Here is a 19,105-nt window from a genome sequence, read left to right as displayed (position 1 = left end):
CAATATTATTATTAAAAATAGAAATTAAATCTAACTTTTGCATCTCATTCAGTTTTCTATAATTTAATTGACCTAACCTATAATGCCATAAACAAGAAGATTCAACCATATAAGCAAAAATAGTACTTTTATTCTTATTAATAATATTGAGTTTGAAAAAGATATCATACATATATCCTTTCCCTACAAAACTTCCCCCATTAGACAATATAAACTTATCTGCCTTAAAAACAAGTTTGAATCCAAACTTATTCAACAGACTTCCAAACACTAAATTCTTCCCAACATCTGGTACATAAAGTACAACATTCAAGGTTAAAACCTTTCTAGAATTGGATTGTAGTTCAGCAGACCCTTTGTCTTTGATGGTTGCGGTGGAAGAATTTCCCATGTACAAGACATTATCATTTTCACATTGTGTGAACTTTGTGAACATGCTTTGTCTTTGCACGCATGTTTGGTTGCTCCAGAATATCCACCATGCATTATCATCTTGTGTCATATTAGTTTTATATATCATTGTAACTAACTTTTCATTATTATTAACCTTAGAAGATGATTTCTTCTTTAAAAATAGACATTCATTCTTGAAATGTCTGGCTTACCATAATGATAGCAGGAACCCTTTTGTTTCTTTTTGAACTTAGTTGCTCTATCAGTCTGTTTGAACTTTCTATTGGATGGTTTAGTAGTCTGTACTTCCTCCGTAACATGCACTTTGGCATTTTCAGAATGTAGTATATGATCTTGCTTTCGATATTCTTCTTTAATAAAAGGATGATTTTCCAAAGCCTCAAGATATATTTCCTCTTTCTTGTGTTTTAGATTTCTTTTAAAAGCTTTCTAAGATGGAGGAAGCTTGTCTATTATGGAAGATATAACAATCATTTCATTCATTTTCATATCATATTGCTTAAATTGATTCATCATTTTCTCAATATCACGGAATTGTTCCATAATAGAACGACCGTCAACCATTTGATAATTATTGAAACGATTGACAAAAAGTTTCTTACTTGTAGCATACTCGGTCATGTATCTTATCTCCAATTTGTCCCATAATTTCTTAGCAGTGACCTCGTTCTGTTAGGTGACGAATAAACCATCGGATAAACCATTCAATATGTGGCTTATGCACATGTAATTAGCATTGTTCCATTTTTTCTTTTCTTGGGCTGTAGCAACAGATTCATTTTCATTCTCTTTTGGTCTTGAAGTATCCAAAACATAGACAATCTTAAAAGTTTTTAATAAGAAGTGCATCTTTTTCTACCATCATCGAAAATTGCCACCATTAAATCGTTCAAGTTTGACAAAGTTGGAAGCCAACTCCCTTAGTGTTTCACTTTCATGTGTTGTAGCAGTCATCATGAAATATAACTTTAAAATTGTTAGTATCAATACTCCGGTAAGGAAAAATCTTGAACAGACGAACGAAATATAACTTTAAAATTGTTAGTCATCATGAAATATAACTTTAAAATTGTTAGTACCAAAATTGCGTTCACGTTGCTTTGGACCTTTTGAAGTTGTCGACGTATTACCTCATGGTACAGTCACAATTCGAGATTTACGTGACAGACAACAGTTCAAAGTAAATGGACAAAGGTTGAAACATTCTTTTGGCTACAGTGATAAAAAGCAAGAAGAAACCATTAAATTGGTCAAAAAGTTTTAATTTTTAATTATTACTTTGTGATTTTAGTTTATTTTATTTATTTTTTGTTAAAGTTTTTTTCCTTTCTTTCTACAAAATAATTTGGTACCATTGTCGACGCATTGAAATTTTGTTGTTAACGCATTCTGTAATTCTGTACTACCATTTATAACTCATCAGAATTTAGGAATACTCAGATTCCACCGTTGAATAAAAAATCACTCAGCTGTTTAATCCTTCTAAATGGGCACAATTTCTATTGGATACAACTATTCCCACCGGCTTTATATCTCTCCACAAAACAACACGCCTCTTCATCTTTCTCTTTCACTCACTATAAATCCTGCGCCACTGTACCGACTATAACGCATTCAAGCAACCATTTTTATTTTCTTTTCCTTCTCAAAATCATATCTTTTCAAATTTAAACCATTTTCCCTGAACAAAATATGGCAAAAACGAGAGGCTCGGTCTACAAAGACACTAAATCTGCTGAAGAACATGCATCCTCTGCTACCGCAGTTCATGAATCAGAATCCCCCAGGTCAGTGCAAAAAAATGAGCCAGTAATCTTTTTGAATAAAAAGGCAAAGGAACGATTTCAAAACAACATGTTGAAGTGAAACTTCCACCCCGAACAAGGCATTTCCCTTTCGCAACAATGAGACTTGGGTAAGCAAGTTTACCAAACCATCTCAAAGTTGAAGTGGGAAACTTTTTGCACATATCCTGGAAGCTATTTTCCTATGTGAGTTTTATGCTAACCTTTATGATCATGAGTTAGAGTTCATTTTTGTTCGAGAAGGCTTAATATCATAGGACGCTAAAAAATCAATGAGCTGTACAACACCAAGGTGGATATAGATAAACACTTCGAGTTCATTGAGGATATCACAAATGAAAAACGAGACCTTTTGGTAAAAGAGTTGAGTGTTGAAGGAGCATTGTGGATGGGTTCCCATCTAAAGAATTATACGATACACCGTTGCTTCCTGACGCTACAAAGCAAAATCTGGTTTCATTTTGTCAACTGTAGGTTAAAGCTTTCTACTCAAAACACCACAGTCACCCTCGATAGAATGTGTCTGATACATTCCATCATCAAGGGTAGAAAGATTGATCTCGGCATAATACTTCATTAGGAAATTGCTGGCTACGTTGCAAGCAAACTAAAATCTTGGTTTTCCCATCATTATTGATGTTATTGTGCCAGCAAAGAGGAATCATGCCTCATGATGGTGAGGAAGTCCTAGAAAATAAGGGCCTAATCAATGAAGCCTTTATAGAAAGAATGACTCATGGCAAAGATACATCGATACTGAAGGAGGAAGAAACAAGTAAGGCAAAGAAGGGCAAAACCAAAGTCGACAGTAAAGGAACAAACCCGAATGTAGAGACATCATTATGGCGCAAAATGAAAGGTGTCGAAAATATGGTCAGTTCCATCAACAATAGGCAGATCAGGCTTATCTCTATAATAGAGGATATGGACAAATCCCAGAATTTGTTTTATGCTTATACCAAAGCCTGGAACAGTTCTATTGTAGCCACATTAAGCCAATTGAGCCCATCCCCACTACTGAAATTCCAAATGTTTCCACTAATCATTCAAAATTATGAACTCTCATCCGCGGATGACGACTTAGAAGACCAAGACAGACCGGTGGCATCCCCTCCCATTGTGCAGGTCTCTAATAATGACAAAGAAGAGGAATCCAAGGACATTGAAGAATGCCTGCGAAAGATTAATAGCCTGTTCGAGGATGGTATTTTTGCTGATCAAGAGAAAGTTTGTTGTTCAGAAGGAAGTTTTTGTTATAGAAGAGGAAGTTTTTGCTGAAGAAGAAGAAGTTGCTGAAGATGAAAAATGAAAAAAAAAACGAAAGATTCTGTTGTGAACATTGTCACCACACCTGAGTCTGTTGGTTCAAATATTGATAATTTGGAGCGAGGTGGAGCGAGACCGGCGGAAGTTGCTGAGGTAACCATTGAGGAGCAATACAATTCATTGGCAATAGTGGTCTACATTGGACCACTCCAGGTGGCCTCTCCTACACAGGAAGCAGCCGATGATGCCGGGGCAAAGCCAAAAATTGAGGAGCAATCTGATTACGGTGCTAAGCCTAAAGAAAAGAAGAGAAAGAGCTCTAAGGATAAAAGAGGTAAGATGGAGGAGAGGAAAAGGGGGAAGAAATTTCGTGCAACCACATCGATGGCTAAGGATAACTGAGTTAGATTATTTTAAGCTTTCACTGTAGTATTCATATATTGCATGTAGCTATAAGTTTTATTTTGATAAGTACACATTGTTATTGCATTTTTATTGTCATTACATTTTAGTGCATTGAGGACAATGCAAACTTTAAGTTTGAGGGAATGCACATAGGGCTTGGAAATGAACCCATATTGTAATTTTTTTTTCAGTAATGAAGCATGCAAGGTTTAATTATAGTTAATGAAGATTGTTTGAAAATTTTTGTTACATTCGATGCTTAATTCTTGAATCATGTGAATTATCAATGAATGAGTTGGATAAATTTGACAAAATGTTGTAGCTTCAATTCTTTGATGAATGGATTAGGTTACATTAGTAATGGATGACTGCTATCATTCCTTAAATCTTGAATGAATCTACTTTTTACAAATGCTTATATATATAGTTATAAATTAGAGACACTCTAAAGTGGGTGTAGTATGGAATGTCAAAGAGGGAACACTCCAATACAAGTGTTAGAAAAATCAATCTGGCCAAAGGCTATCGTTGCATGAGTGTGTGTCGGCAAAATTACGTAATCTCTAGGGGTTTGTTGCACTCCATCGTTACTTCTCAGGAACAAGGGTACAATAATGCAACGATATCCCTTATCCCGAAAATATATATAATATATAAATACTTAGTATTGTACAATAAATGTTGTATTGGTAGATAGAACTTAGGGTTTGAAGCATGATGCTAGCATTGATCAAGTTGCAACCTTATTCATTCATGGTTATGTATTGTCGATGCAATATTTTTTCATCTGAATGTGATTTATTCATTGGGAATTTAGAGGGTTCAAGTTGCTAGCATGATCATTTGCCTTACTAAAGTTTTTGTAGCCTTGCTAGTTACTGTTTTACTTGAGGACAAGTAAAAACTCAAGTTTGGGGGATCTAGAATCGAAAGTCAATCTTCTCAAATTCATCATTATATTTTATTATATTTTCCATGTCATGTATCGAAATTTTGATATAATGTAATATTTTATATATATATAAAAGCTCATACATGTAAGTGATTGTGATCTCCATCATTAAGACATGTTGATAACTAATGGAAAGTTAACTAAAGCTTATTTGAAAAACTTACATAACTAGCAAGGACAACAATATTAATTGTTATTTTGCAATGATAAAATTTAGGTGATTTTTAATAAAAATTTTGTTCGGTTTCATTGAGTTTATCATAGTGTTGTAGCAAATAAAAGATTGGAAGAATTAACCAAACAATAAATGATTCAAGTAAAATATTTCGTGATTTTCTAATAATGCATAAAACTTGTTAATAAGTCAAACCATTCAAAAATAAAAACTAATATAACATTTAAGGCAATCTCCTTTAGTTAGAGATTTGTAGATTTGATCAAATTTTGTTTTTATTCAAATTCGTTTGAGATAAAATTACGATGGTTTCTAATTTTTTAATTTTGTTAAACTTGTAAAGAGAATTGTTTTCTTTCTTATGTTTCTTAAACATTTTCTTTATAAAATTAGAAATATAAATTAAGGAAAAAGTGAATTTGAGAGAATAAAATCTAATATTTTATTTAATGGTTGCCAAATTTTTTTTTTACTTTCATTATAGATGTAGTTAGCTATTTGGATTTATTTTACTATTTCATTTTATTCAAATTTCATATATATTTTGTTAACGAATAAAATATTGTTTAAAATATTTGATTTTTTATTTTATTTCAAAATAATATATTATAGAAAATCATATGATATTAAAATTTTCATCCCATACCCTTTTATATATAGGGATGGATAACAAGGTTTTTAATTCATTAAGAAAATCAAGCCTTAACCACCATGAAGCTTTTAGTGATTTAACTATCATTCACTTTTTTTAGCACAACTTTATATGCAAATTCCCATTCACAACAACATTTTGACACTAGAGGCTTGAGTAGAGACTTTTCCAGAAGGATTTTTATTTGGACCAGTAGCATCAGTGTACCAAGTGGAAGGAATGGCTAGCGAAGATGGTAGAGGACCTAGCATATGGGATGCATTTGTTAAAACTCCAACTTAAATTAAATTGATTCTCTTTCTCTTTTTATTTTTCTTATTTGTGACTACTTTTTATTTTGATGCTAAATGATATGACTTGAAAGAGGACATATTGCAAATAATGATACTGTTGAAGTTTCTATTGATCAATATCATCAGTATAAGGTATCTTTTTCCTCTTTTATTTCACATTACAATATAAGAAAATCATTCATTTTCTTATTCCTTTTTTAAGCTTCCCATGTTTCCAATTTTATCACTAACTATTGTCTTTCTTCTTATTTGCAGAAAGATGTTGATTTGATGCATATATTGAACTTTGACGCCTATCGATTTTTGATCTCATGGTCGAGAATTTTTCCAAGTATACAAGTTATTTGTTTCAATTATATCAATAATCAACTAATTTGAAATAATTATCATGTGCATTTTAAGACTAATTATTAAAAAATCATACTTGTAGATGGGACAGGAGAGGTAAACTAGAAAGGGGTTGACTACTATAATAGATTGATTGATTATTTGCTAGAAAAAGGTACATGTATATATATGGATACATACACATGTTGAGCATAGTTAACATAAGATTTTCAATGGCTCAATAAAAGAAATTACTTAAATTTGGATCATACAAATGATACATAAAAGAATTATAGTTATGCCTTAGCAAGTCGCTTGAAATTTGTAACATGTGGCATGAACGCAAGAATCACTCCACATGTGAATTTGTATCACTACAATTTGCCACTAGCACTTTAGGAAAAATATTTAGGTTTGCTTGACAGACAAGTTATGTAAGTCAAAAAACAAACAATATTTTTCAAAGAGAAGCTAATATTTGAGAAAATTTTCTTAAATTGAAAAATAATCTTACTATGATTTGAATTTTGTAGCCAGGACTTTATTGATTATGTAGAGTTTTGTTTCAAGACAGTTGGTGATAGAGTAAAGACTTGGAAAACATTTAATGAACCAAGAGTGGTTGCTGTAGTAAAAATCTCCGGTGAGGAAAATCTCGAACACATGAACGGAACTCGAATAGAAAAAGAAGAAATAGGACAAGGCTCCAAGGCGTGTATCAAGCCACTATCGTTAAGGATATATTTTCCCCCACCTATCTTCGATGTTCAAATGAGTTCCAAGCAAATTAACCTCAAGGATACAATGAAGCCAACGACTATTTGTGTTTTGCACTGATGAGAATAGTCCACTACGCACTAGCAATGTATAACAAAATCTCAATTTCTACAATAGATTTCTGCAGTAATACTTTATAGAATAATATAATAATATTAGAAAATGAAGGAAGGAAAGAAAGAATATTTAGAATTTTTTGGTGTGTTTTCCAAATGAAATCTCATTCCTATTTATAAGAATTTTCATGTCTCTTCGTAGAGACATCTTTCATCAATAGGTGTCTTTCTAAATAATAATGTTTTAAAATAAACAAATAATTATTCATTTAATATTATAACTATTCAAATAATATTATTTAAATAATCATAATTCTTTTAAAAAAAAACAAATAATATAACTTTTGATTAATTACACCCATTCATTTATAGTTATTGGAACATTATAAGTATTTGAAAATGTTCCAACAATCTCCCCCCATTTTAAAAATATTTTGGATTTTGATATTATTGGAAATCAATTTGCATAAATGAAGGTATCTTACGATTGAACCTTCACGTAGTGAAAACATGTTAAAGTCAATCGAAATAACATGGTAGACTAAGCTTTGAACCACCTATTTCAATTGATTAACCGAACACATCTCACACAATGATTTCAACATCGGTCAATGCATAGTATCTAGGGACACTATTATGGCCATGTGTCTATGTCTTCTTTTCATAAGTGTTGTTAGAGCCAAGCCCTTGAGCTCCTAGAAGTGACCACACTTCCACTCACATAGGTAAATCCCATCAAGAGTGTTCCCGTAATTATAACACTCTAACATATTTATGTTATGGGTCCATTAAGAGTACATTACTCATCCTTCCCTTATCATTATGGGTACCTAGCACTTTAATCTTAGGACAGATTCATTTATAGTGCTAACAGTCACATACTAATGATGTACTTTGTCTCATTGAACTCAAGACTTGACGTTATACCAAGTGCTGAGTCAAGTTTCCATCATGGGTGACTCTAATTAATGGGCTTGAGTCTCATCCCTTTTGAGGTCCTTTTTACTGCATCTCTAACAAGACTTTTTGTCAAAGGATCTGCCAAATTTTCACTTGACCTCACATAATTAATTGTGATCACTCCATCAGAGATTAATTTTCGGACATAACTGTGTCTTTATCCAATGTGTCTAGACTTTCCATTATATACTTGGCTATATGCCTTTGCTAGAGTAGCCTCACTATCACAATGGATAGAAATATGTGAAATTGGCTTAGACCATAAAGATACATCATAAAGCAAATTTCTTAACCATCCTGCTTCTTTAGATGCAGCAACTAATACAATAAATTCTGCTACCATGGTGAAATTAGTAATACATGTTTATTTCTTGGAACCCCAAGAAATGGCTCCTCCACCATGAATAAAGATCCATCCACTAGTAGATGCATGATATTCCAAACTTTTAATCCAACAAGCATTAGAATACCCTTCTAAAACTAAATGATATCCATTATAACACAATCCATAGTTAATATTTTTCTTTAAGCACCTAAGTACTCTAGTCAAAGCTTGCCAATGCAAACTACTTGGATTACTTGTGTACCTACTCAATTTTCCAACAATATATGCAATATCTGGTCTTGTACAAGTCATTATGTACATAAGACAACCAATTAAACTTGCATATTTCAATTGATCAAATTTCCTTCCACCATTAGATACTAATTTTATTTGAGGATCCATGGGTGTAGATGCTGGTATACAGTTGACAAGAGATCCATGGGTGTAAAAAGATCAAACTTTTTAAACATATTTTCAATGTAATGTGATTGTGATAAAGCTATAGTACTTTCATCTCGGGTTATTTTAATCCCAATAATAACATCTGCTACACCCATATCCTTTATAGCAAAGTTGTTTGACAAGAATTTCTTTATGTTTTCTATTTGTTCCAAATCCGTGCCAAAAATGAACATGGCATCTACATATAAACAAATTATGACACCTTTTGCATTTTCAAATTTGTTATATATGCACTTATCGGATTCATTTATTTTATAGCCATTAGCTAAAACAACCTTGTCAAACTTTTGGTGTCATTGTTTTTGTGCTTGTTTAAGTCCATATAAAGATTTAACAAGCTTACATACCTTATGCTCTTGTCCTGGAACAACAAATCCTTTCGGTTTCTCCATATACACTTCCTCTTCCAATTCACCATTTAAAAATGCAGTTTTAACATCCTTTTGGTGAACAACCAAATTATATATAGAGGTAAGTGATATTAGGAGTCTAATTGTAGCAATTCTTGCTGCTAGAGCATAGGTATCAAAGTAATCAATACCTTGTTTTTATGTAAAACCTTTGGCTACCAACCTTGCTTTAAATTTATCAATGGTTCCATCGATCTTCATTTTCTTTTTGAAGATCCATTTACAACCAATTGGTTTGGAACCTGCTGGAAGATCAACTAAGATCCAAGTTTGATTTCCCATTATTAAATCCATCTCATCATTTATTGCTTCTTTCCAAAAAGCAGAGTCTTAAGATTTTATTGCCTCTTCAAATGTAATAGGATCAGATTCTGTATTATAACAATAAGGTATCTTATTGCATATACTTTCACCTTTTCCTTCTACAAGAAACATAATGAAATCTGGTCCAAAATCTTTGACCTTTTTAATCATCTTACTTCTTCTTAATTCTTGACAAGATTCATCATTATTATCAATTTGTTCCAATAGAATCTCATTCTCATTTTAAGAATGGATCAATTGTTGTGGCTGTAATTGTCTTGATATAGAATTAAATCTATTTTCATCAAAAATAGCATCTCTTGATTCAATAATAGTATTAATTGAAATTGAATCATTTGGTTCAATTACCATGAACCTAAATGTCTTGCTATTATGTGCATAGCCTATAAATATGCATTCAATTCCTCTTTCACCTAACTTTTTACGTTTAGGTGTTGGAACTTTTACAATAGCTCTACAACCCCAAACTTCAAATAAATTAAGGTTTGGTTTCCTTTTCTTCCATTGTTCATAGGGGGTTATTTTATTTTCCTTATTAGGAACTCTATTCAATATATGACAACCTGTTAGAACAGCTTCTCCCCAAAACCTAGTCCAAGACCTAAATATAATCACATTGAATTTCCCATTTCAGTCAAGACTCTATTTTTCCTTTCAGCTACACCATTTTGTTGTAGTGTGTAAGGGGTTGAAACTTGATGGACAATTCCAGTGGATTCAAAATAACTTGGATTATAGTATTCTCCACCTCTATCTGATCTTAAGCACTTGATAAATGATTCACATTGAAGTTTAACTTCAGATTTATAAACTTTAAATTTATCAAGCGCTTTATTTTTTGAATGCAATAAATATACATAACAATATATAGAACAATCATCAATAAAAGTAACAAAATATTTCTTTCCACCTAATGTAGGAGTATTATGCATGTCATATAAATCACTATGTATCAAATCAAGCAATTTTTTTCCTTTTAACCTTAGGGAAAGGGTTTCTTGTAATTTTAGTCAACATACATGTATTGCATTTTTCAATATTATTATTAAAAATAGGAATTAAATCTAACTTATACATGTCATTCAATTTTCTATAATTCAAATGACCTAATCTATAATGCCACAAACAAAAAGATTCAACCATATAAGCAAAAATAGTATTTTTATTCTTATTAATAATATTGAGTTTGAACATACTCTCAGACATATACCCTTTCCCCGCAAAAATTCCTCCCTTAGACAAAATAAACTTATCTGCCTCAAAAACAAGTTTGAATCCAAACTTATTCAATAGACTTCCAGACACTAAATTCTTCTTAACTTCTGGTACATAATATACATCATTTAAGGTTAAAACCTTTCCAGAAGTGAATTGTAGTTCAACAGACCCTTTGCCTTTGATTGTTGTGGTGGAAGAATTTCCTATGTACAAGACATTGTCATTTTTACATTGTGTGAACTTTGTGAACATGCTTTTGTCTTTGCACACATGTTTGGTTGCTCAGGTATCAATCCACCATGTATTATCATCTTGTTCCATATTAATTTCAGATATCATTACAATGAACTTTTCGTTATTATCAGGCTTAAAAGATGATTTCTTCTTTAAAATTCGACATTCATTCTTGAAATGTCCTAGCTTTCCACAATGATAGCATGAGCCCTTTTGTTTCTTTTTAAACTTAGATGTTCTATCAGTCTGTTTGAACTTTCTCTTGAATGGTTTAGTAGTCTGTATTTACTCCGTAACATGCACTTTGGCATTTTCAGAATTTAGGTTCTGATCTTGTTTTCGATATTCTTCAATACGAAGATGATTTGCCAAAGCCTCAAGAGATATTTCTTCTTTCTTATGTTTTAGACTTCTTTTAAAGTCTTTTCAAGATGGAGGAAGTTTTTCTATTATGGAGGATACAACAATCATTTCATCCATTTTCATATTATATTGCTTGAATTGATTCAGCATCTTTTCAATATCATAGAATTCTACCATAACAGAACGACCATCAACCATTTGATAATTATTGAAACGACTGACAAGAAATTTCTTACTTGTAACATCTTCGGTCATGTATCTTGTCTCCAATTTGTCCCATAATTCTTTAGCAGTGACCTCGTTTTGGTAGGAGTCGAACAAACCATCAAATAAACCATTCAATATGTGGCCGATGCACATGTAGTCAACATTGTCCCATTTTTGTCTTTCTCGGGTTGCAGCAACAGATTCGTTTTCATTCTCTTCAGGTCTTGGAGTATCCAAACCATAAGCAATCTTCAAAGTTGATAATAAAAAGTGCATCTTTTTCTGCCATCATTGAAAATTACCACCATCAAAGCAATCAAGTTTGACAAAGTTGGAAGCCAACTCCCTTATTGTTCCACTTTCATATGTTGTGGTAGTCATCATCAATTATAACCTTAAATTTTTTAGAAAAAATCTCCGGTGAGGAAAATCTCGAACATACGAACGAAACTCGAACAAAAAAAGAAGAAATAGGACAAGGCTCCAAGGCGTGTATCAAGCCACTATCTTTAAGTTTATATTCGCCCCCACCTATCTTCGGTGTGCAAATGAGTTCCAAGCAAACTAACCTCGAGGATACAATGAAGCCAATGACTATTTGCATTTTGCACTGACGAGAATAGTCCACTACGCACTGAGCAATGTATAACAAAAACTCAATTTCTACAAAGGATTTCTGCAGTAATACTTTATAGAATAATCTAATAATATTAGAAAATGAAGGAAGGAAAGAAAGAATATTTAGAATTTGTTGGTGTGTTTTCCAAATTAAATCCCATTCCTATTTTTAAGAATTTTCATGTCTCTTCATAGAGACATCTTTCATCAATAGGTGTCTTTCTGAATAATAATGTCTTTAAAATAAACACATAATTATTTATTTAATATTATAACTATTCAAATAATATTATTTAAATAATTATAATTCATTTTAAAAAAATAAAATAATATAACTTTTTATTAATTACACTGATTCATTTATAGTTATTAGAACACTATAAATATTTGAAAATGTTCCAACAGTTGCTGCTTTTGGTTTTGACAATGGGATCAACCATTCTAATAGACGCTCAAAGCAATTTAGAAATTGCACTGATGGAAACTCTGTCACTGAGTCTTATATTGCAACACATCATTTAATTTTAAGTCGTGCTGAAGCTGTTAAAAGATATCGTGAAAAATATCAAGTAATTGTCTAGAAATTTTTGTTTTTATATATTTACATAGATGAATAATATACTTATTTGAATGAATTTGATGAGTTCCTTTTTTAGGCTAAACAAAATGAAAGAATAGGTATTTTCTTAGATTTTGTTTATTATGAACCTCTAACAATATCTAAACTTAACAATTATCTTTTAAAGATCAAGACACTTTCATATTGGGTGGTAAAATCTTTAATGAATAGACAAATTAGCCATCCTACATAAATATTGATATGTTTTTGAAAATATAATAAATGAAACATTTCTCATCCAAAAGATCGAAAATATACCAACATGTCCTCGTTGTTTTAACTTCATTTTTTTTCAAAAATTCATATCCAAAACATATTCAAATCATTGTGAATTTGATTTTGTAGGTTTTTGCACCCTCTACTTTATGGAAAATATCCAAGGACACTGCCAAAAATTGTAAGAGAAAGGCTTCCAAATTTCACCAAAAGTGAAGTGGAAAAAGTGAAAAACTCATTTGATGTTATTTGTTCGAACCATTATACTTCGTACTACATATACGAACCACATCAAACTCCATCTAATGTGACTGGTTACGAAGAAGATTGGTATGTTGGGTTTGCATTTAATTTCATCATCTTCTTTTCCATCCAAAATTTTTATTTTTTTTTTGCATATTATGAACTAACTAATTTATGTTTTCATTTAACAGATGAACACGATGGTGTGTCAACCGATCGTCGGGTAATTATTGTTCAATTATATCATCAACTTTGTCAAACTATTAATGCTTTTTACAAAACAATAAGTGTGATTATATCAATTATAATATATTAACAATTCCAAACTTATAAATTTTTAATATATAAAAGTATTATAATCAATTCTTAAGATTGATTAAGAGTACTTTTAGGATTTTAATTTTGCTTTAGTTTTTTTAATCTTAATTTTGGTTTTAGCTTTTCTATTTAGAATAATATCTTTCTAGATTTATCATTTAGATATTTTGTAATAAACTATTTGGTGGACAATTTTAATTATACATTTTGTGGATGAAATATAATTTTATACTCTAGCTTTTATTTCTTTATCCTTTTACATGTTCTTCGTGTTAGAATGCATAAAATTTGTATTAAAACTAAATAGTGAAGCAAAATATTAAGTTAAACAAATCTCAGATTGATTATTAACTTGTTCACCACCGATTCATATTGGTCCAATATGAATTAATCGATTTAAACCCTAATAACGATTTGAAAATGTTTGCAATTAGTGACATAAATTCATTTTTAGTAACAATATTTCATTCGCCACTAATAAACAAATTTGTCCATTTGACACTTAGAAGGCCACTTTAAAAATTTTCTTCAACATAAGAAATTTAGTAAATCCGTAAGAAATATAATAATCTAATAAGAAATTTAGTAATTCAATAAGATATTTAGTAATTTAAAATTTTGTAAGAAATTAGATAACCATTACATGGTTGTAAGAAATTTAGTAATTTTACAAGAGATGTAGTAATTTTGAGAAACTTTCAATATTTTATGTAGTAAGGAATTTAGTAATTTACTGAAAATATTACGATGTTGTAACAAATGTTAGTAAATTTGTGTTGCAAGAAACTTTTTGAGGGAAATATGATTATAGACTTGAGGACTCACCATTTTTAATGCTTTAATTTTGCCTCTAAGACACAAAAAGTCTTAAAACAACAAAAAAAATAGTGAAAATAGTATTATTAAGTTTTATATAGGTACATTGTATTTTTTATCAAAGAAAGTGTCATTTTGTACATAACTTGTGACACATATTATGTTCTTCCACAACATAACAACTTTTCGGAAAAAAACTCATAACGAAAAATAATGTTTTTATTAGAAAATTATGTTTATTTGTATAAATTTGTATAAATGCAAATAAAAAAATAGTATAATTATTTCAAAAAATAAAAAAATTTATATATATTATTTACACCACCAAATTCAAGCCTAAGTGCCTAAGCATTCATCTTTTGCCCTTATATATGCACATAAAGCCCAATAGGTAAGTTCACTTATCTAGTTGGTTAGGCACCCAACTTAGGCTTAGTTTAGTAATACTTTTCAAGTGCTTTTGGGAAAAAAACACTTTTCGGGAGAAGCTAAAATTTTCAGCTTCCCAGAAAAGTACAGTTAGGTCAATTTTTGGCTTGGAAGAAGCAGTTTTTCTCTCAAAAAGTAGCTTGTTTATGATTTTTTTTTCTCAAAAGTGCTTTTTATCCCAAAAGTTCTTCTTAGAAATAATACTAAACACATTAATTACCCAAGTTATAAAAAATTGTCTATTTAAATTCTTTATATTGTATGTACTAACATAATAAACTACTAACAACAAATTCAATGATTTTGTTAGGGTTTTAATAATTTTGTGTAACACCCCCAAAATAGGGAGTTTTAGGGGTATTTTAAGAATTTAGCTCTAAAGTGCTCAGAATTTCGTAGCATGGTAACCGGAGTTATATTCGACTATGGCATTATAACTGTTAAATAAATTTTAGAAAAAGTGTTCTAGAAACCCTTAATTTTAGAAAAAATGATTGAATTGCAACAGAGTCGAAATAGTAAACATTTATGCTACAATTTTACTAGTTTTTAAAATTGAAATGAAAAACGATAAGTTTTCTCCAAACACCAAGCTTGTCATCCCTTGCTTTTTCCTTGCTATTTCAATTGATTTTTTATTCTCAAACCATAATACTTTAATTTCCTATCATTCCCAAGTCAATTACCTTCCTAAACCTCCAAGAAAACACGCAAAAATCTCACTCATTTCATCATCTTCTCCAAACGTGGGTTTTTTAGATTTGTGTCAAAACTCTTTTAATCTTCCATTAAAGGTAATATTTTGAATTCTTATGAGTATTTCATAATATCTAGTCCTTAAAGATGAATTATTAGTCCTCAAATCGCATGTTTTAGATAAAAGCTAAAATTTGGGTCGTTAATGGTGGATTTCAGATTTTGAAGTAAAAATGTGATTTCAAAGTGTTTTTGCATTAGTTTAAATGTGATTAAGACGTTTTTAAACTTGCATTGAAGTTTCATTAATGATTTCTCATGTTTTAATGAATTTTGTGAAAATTACCAAAAAAATGTCAAAAAATTTGGATACCATGAACTGAGCATTTTCGTGTAGTTTGAAGGTTGAGGATTAGGCATAGATGAATAATTAGATGAAAAAAATTTGTTTTAGGTGAAAAAGTTAAGCGTAGACTGAGTTATGAGAATTCTAAGTTTGTTATGTTAAAGGTTTTGGTTTCATGAGAACTTAGAATAGGTTGATGTTTTAGTTGGTTTAAGTGAGTCCTTGTGTAACGCTCTGATTTATTTAACTTTGCTTCTGTGAATTATGTTACAAATATGTATCTGCTTCAGTGGTTAAGTGATTTGAGGGTGTGTTTGAAGTTTTGGGTTCAAGTCCTACTTTTGGAAACTTTTGCTATTTTTGATCCTAGCCTTATCTTTGGTGGGTTGTCTTATAGTCTATTTTCGGTCAACTCATATTAAAATGACCCTGCTGGTTCAAGTGGTAAGGTGTTAGCTTATCTTAAGGTCTCATGTTCGAATTCTCATGTGAGTGTGGATGATAATTTTTGTTTTGGTTATGTGATAGAGGTTCGGTGGAACTAAAACTCTATGGTTGTTGGATAAGAATCTGATGTCGGTTTTAGTGGGATGGGTTGGTTAGTGGGCTAGTGGGGAGTTGGGATTTTGGTTATTTTAATTTTAATTTTTATTATTTTAATGTTTCTTAATTTTTTTCAAAATTCCTCTCATTTTTTGACTCTTTTTTCTTTTCCCAAAATTTTTTCTTTTCTGACGTTTCTCTTTTCCTCCCCTTCTTGTAAAAATTTCTATTGCTCCCTTCTTCAATTCTGCTCATCATTCGTGTTGTTTTCGTTGTGCTTTTAGGTTCTTCAATTTGTTCCAAATAGGTAAGCTACTGAGTAGTTTTGTAACACCCCAAACCCGACCTAGACGTTATGGCTGAATCTGGCGATGTCACATGGAAAGGGATTTGAAGACAAGATTTTCGAGTTTAAAAACCGTTACAGTAAGTTAGTTTTTATTTAATTCGAAAAAACTAGTTGATTTGCTTTAAAACTTGTCTCTTAGCGGAAGATTTTGTAACCAGTTAATTTAGGGAAAATCGTTTCTATTTACGAAAAGCCTTATTTTTTAGAAAAAAAACCGTGTTTTGTGGAGTTGCTGTTTTAAAAAAAATCCATAAAAAACAGTATAAAGTCCCAAATTTAAAGCCAACCAATCCATAGTCCAGAAGATACATCAAAAACCCAAAATAACTAATAAATTCTAGGCATTAATGAAAAACAGTCTAAAATTTACGTGTGGCCACTTTAGTGTCCTCCACTACACCGACCCGTCAAGTCTGGGGATTACCTATAATGATTAAACAGAGAAAGGGTGATTTTTCGCAAACTCAATGTGTAATCCCCACAGAAAACATGCATACAGATAATCAACAGAATTCAGTTAGATACAGTCTGGGGCCCGTACCCATCACAGAATCAGTTTGGGCCTTAGCCCATTCAGATACAGTCTCAGAAATACATTAGGATGCAGATACAGAATGCAGATACAGTAAATCAGAATCCTACCCACCAACCTCTACACACCATCTCCGTCCAACCCTACACACCATGTGGGGATTGAATCAACCCACCCATCCCTACACACCATGTTGTACCAAAATGCAGCACATAATCAAAAGGTTGTAGTTGAGCTACCAGGTAACAGGCTTAATAGCCTTCTAGACACTTCCTCCAAATATCATCAACCCACCCCGATACAATGCAACATACAAAATACGTCATTCCATTATGCAATTAATGGTACATACATTCAGATACCATAAGTCATGCTCGGTAGAGAAATCAAACAGACAGATCACACGTATAGGGGTCTAAGTAAAGCTTACCGACCTACAGTAAGTCTATAGTCGACTTGGGCGACCAGTGCAACCTTACAGAACTTTTCAGAAAACTGGGCTCACAAGCCCATGTGGCCCACTCGGCCCAAATTGGCCTTGGCCACGTGATCCATTTTTAATGCAACCCGTGCTAGTTAATTATTTATATATGTTTTCACTATTTACTTATATGTTACTGCAAAGCTGTCTACTTGAGTCACTGTTACTAAATTATTTATATCTTGAGATACAGAATTTCAAATTAAGATCCGCTTGATGTCCTTGAAACTAGACTCAAATACCTTTCTACCATAAAATTTTTAGAATTTTTAGTTCAGACAATAAGTACAGTAAAATCTTCAAACTTACCCTTGTTCTGCTATCTGACAGCTTCGTCCCTTATTTGCTAAAAATTAATTATCTCTTAGTACAAAATTTGGATGATGTTTCCATTTGTTTCTATTGAAAATAGTCTCATTAATAATTTAAAAATGTAAACTTTAACCCCTAATTATTTTTCTCCAATTTTTGATGATTTTCCAAAGTTAGAACAGGGGAACCCGAATTCAAACTGACCTTGTCTCACAAAGTTTTTATACCTCACGATTTACAATTCCATTACTTACACCGTTTCTTTTATAAGAAACTAGACTCAATAAGCTTTGTAAAACCCAAATTTTGCTCGGGCCCATTAAAGCCAAATTAAACTAATAAACCAAATCAAAAAAATAAAAGTCCAATGAAATAAAAGTCCATTTACTAAATTCAACCGGCCAAAATTATAAAAAACCAGGCCTGAAATACATGACCCAAATCGTTTTAACCTAAAGTTCCTTAACCCAAAACCGCAGCCCAATTACATTGAAGCCCAAAGCAGTTTTCAGAAACCCCTAGGGTTTCTAGAGAAAACTTCAGCCGCTGTAGCCAAGCCCCTCTGCACGTGCCGAGTCTCCACGCGTGCGCTCCCTCCAAGCCTGTACCTGCACAACAAAGATGGCAACAAACAGTATAGGTAGAAAATCAGAAAAATCAGCAAGCAAATAATGTATTTTAAATTAGATTTTTCTTATCTGCTATAAAAGGCAGACTTGAATCTCTAAATGAGAAAAAAGAAAAAAGGAAAAGGGATTGTAAACAAAAAACGGAGCAAAGAAATAAATCGAAAAAAAGGTGATTTTTTTTCTGAATTTTTTTTTCTTTTAGCCATTTATACACATATATATAGAAAAATAAAATGAGAGGAAGAGGATACATCCTTTGATTCACCGGAGAAAGGGGATTTCCGAGGCTTAGACTGCCGTGTGCGGTGGTTGTCAGTGGCGGAGCCATGGCGG

At 31.5% G+C, this 19,105-nt stretch overlaps 1 pseudogene; it reads left to right on the top strand.

Moving 5' to 3' along the window:
* Positions 1 to 3,524: 3,524 nt before the first annotated feature.
* Positions 3,525 to 13,516, top strand: LOC128041744 (beta-glucosidase 44-like; annotated as a pseudogene).
* The last annotated feature ends 5,589 nt before the right edge of the window (positions 13,517 to 19,105 follow it).

The sequence above is a fragment of the Gossypium raimondii genome, chromosome 6 (genome assembly GCF_025698545.1).
Source record: "Gossypium raimondii isolate GPD5lz chromosome 6, ASM2569854v1, whole genome shotgun sequence".
NCBI classification, from domain to species: domain Eukaryota; kingdom Viridiplantae; phylum Streptophyta; class Magnoliopsida; order Malvales; family Malvaceae; genus Gossypium; species Gossypium raimondii.
This window is presented reverse-complemented; position numbering and strand designations above follow the sequence as displayed.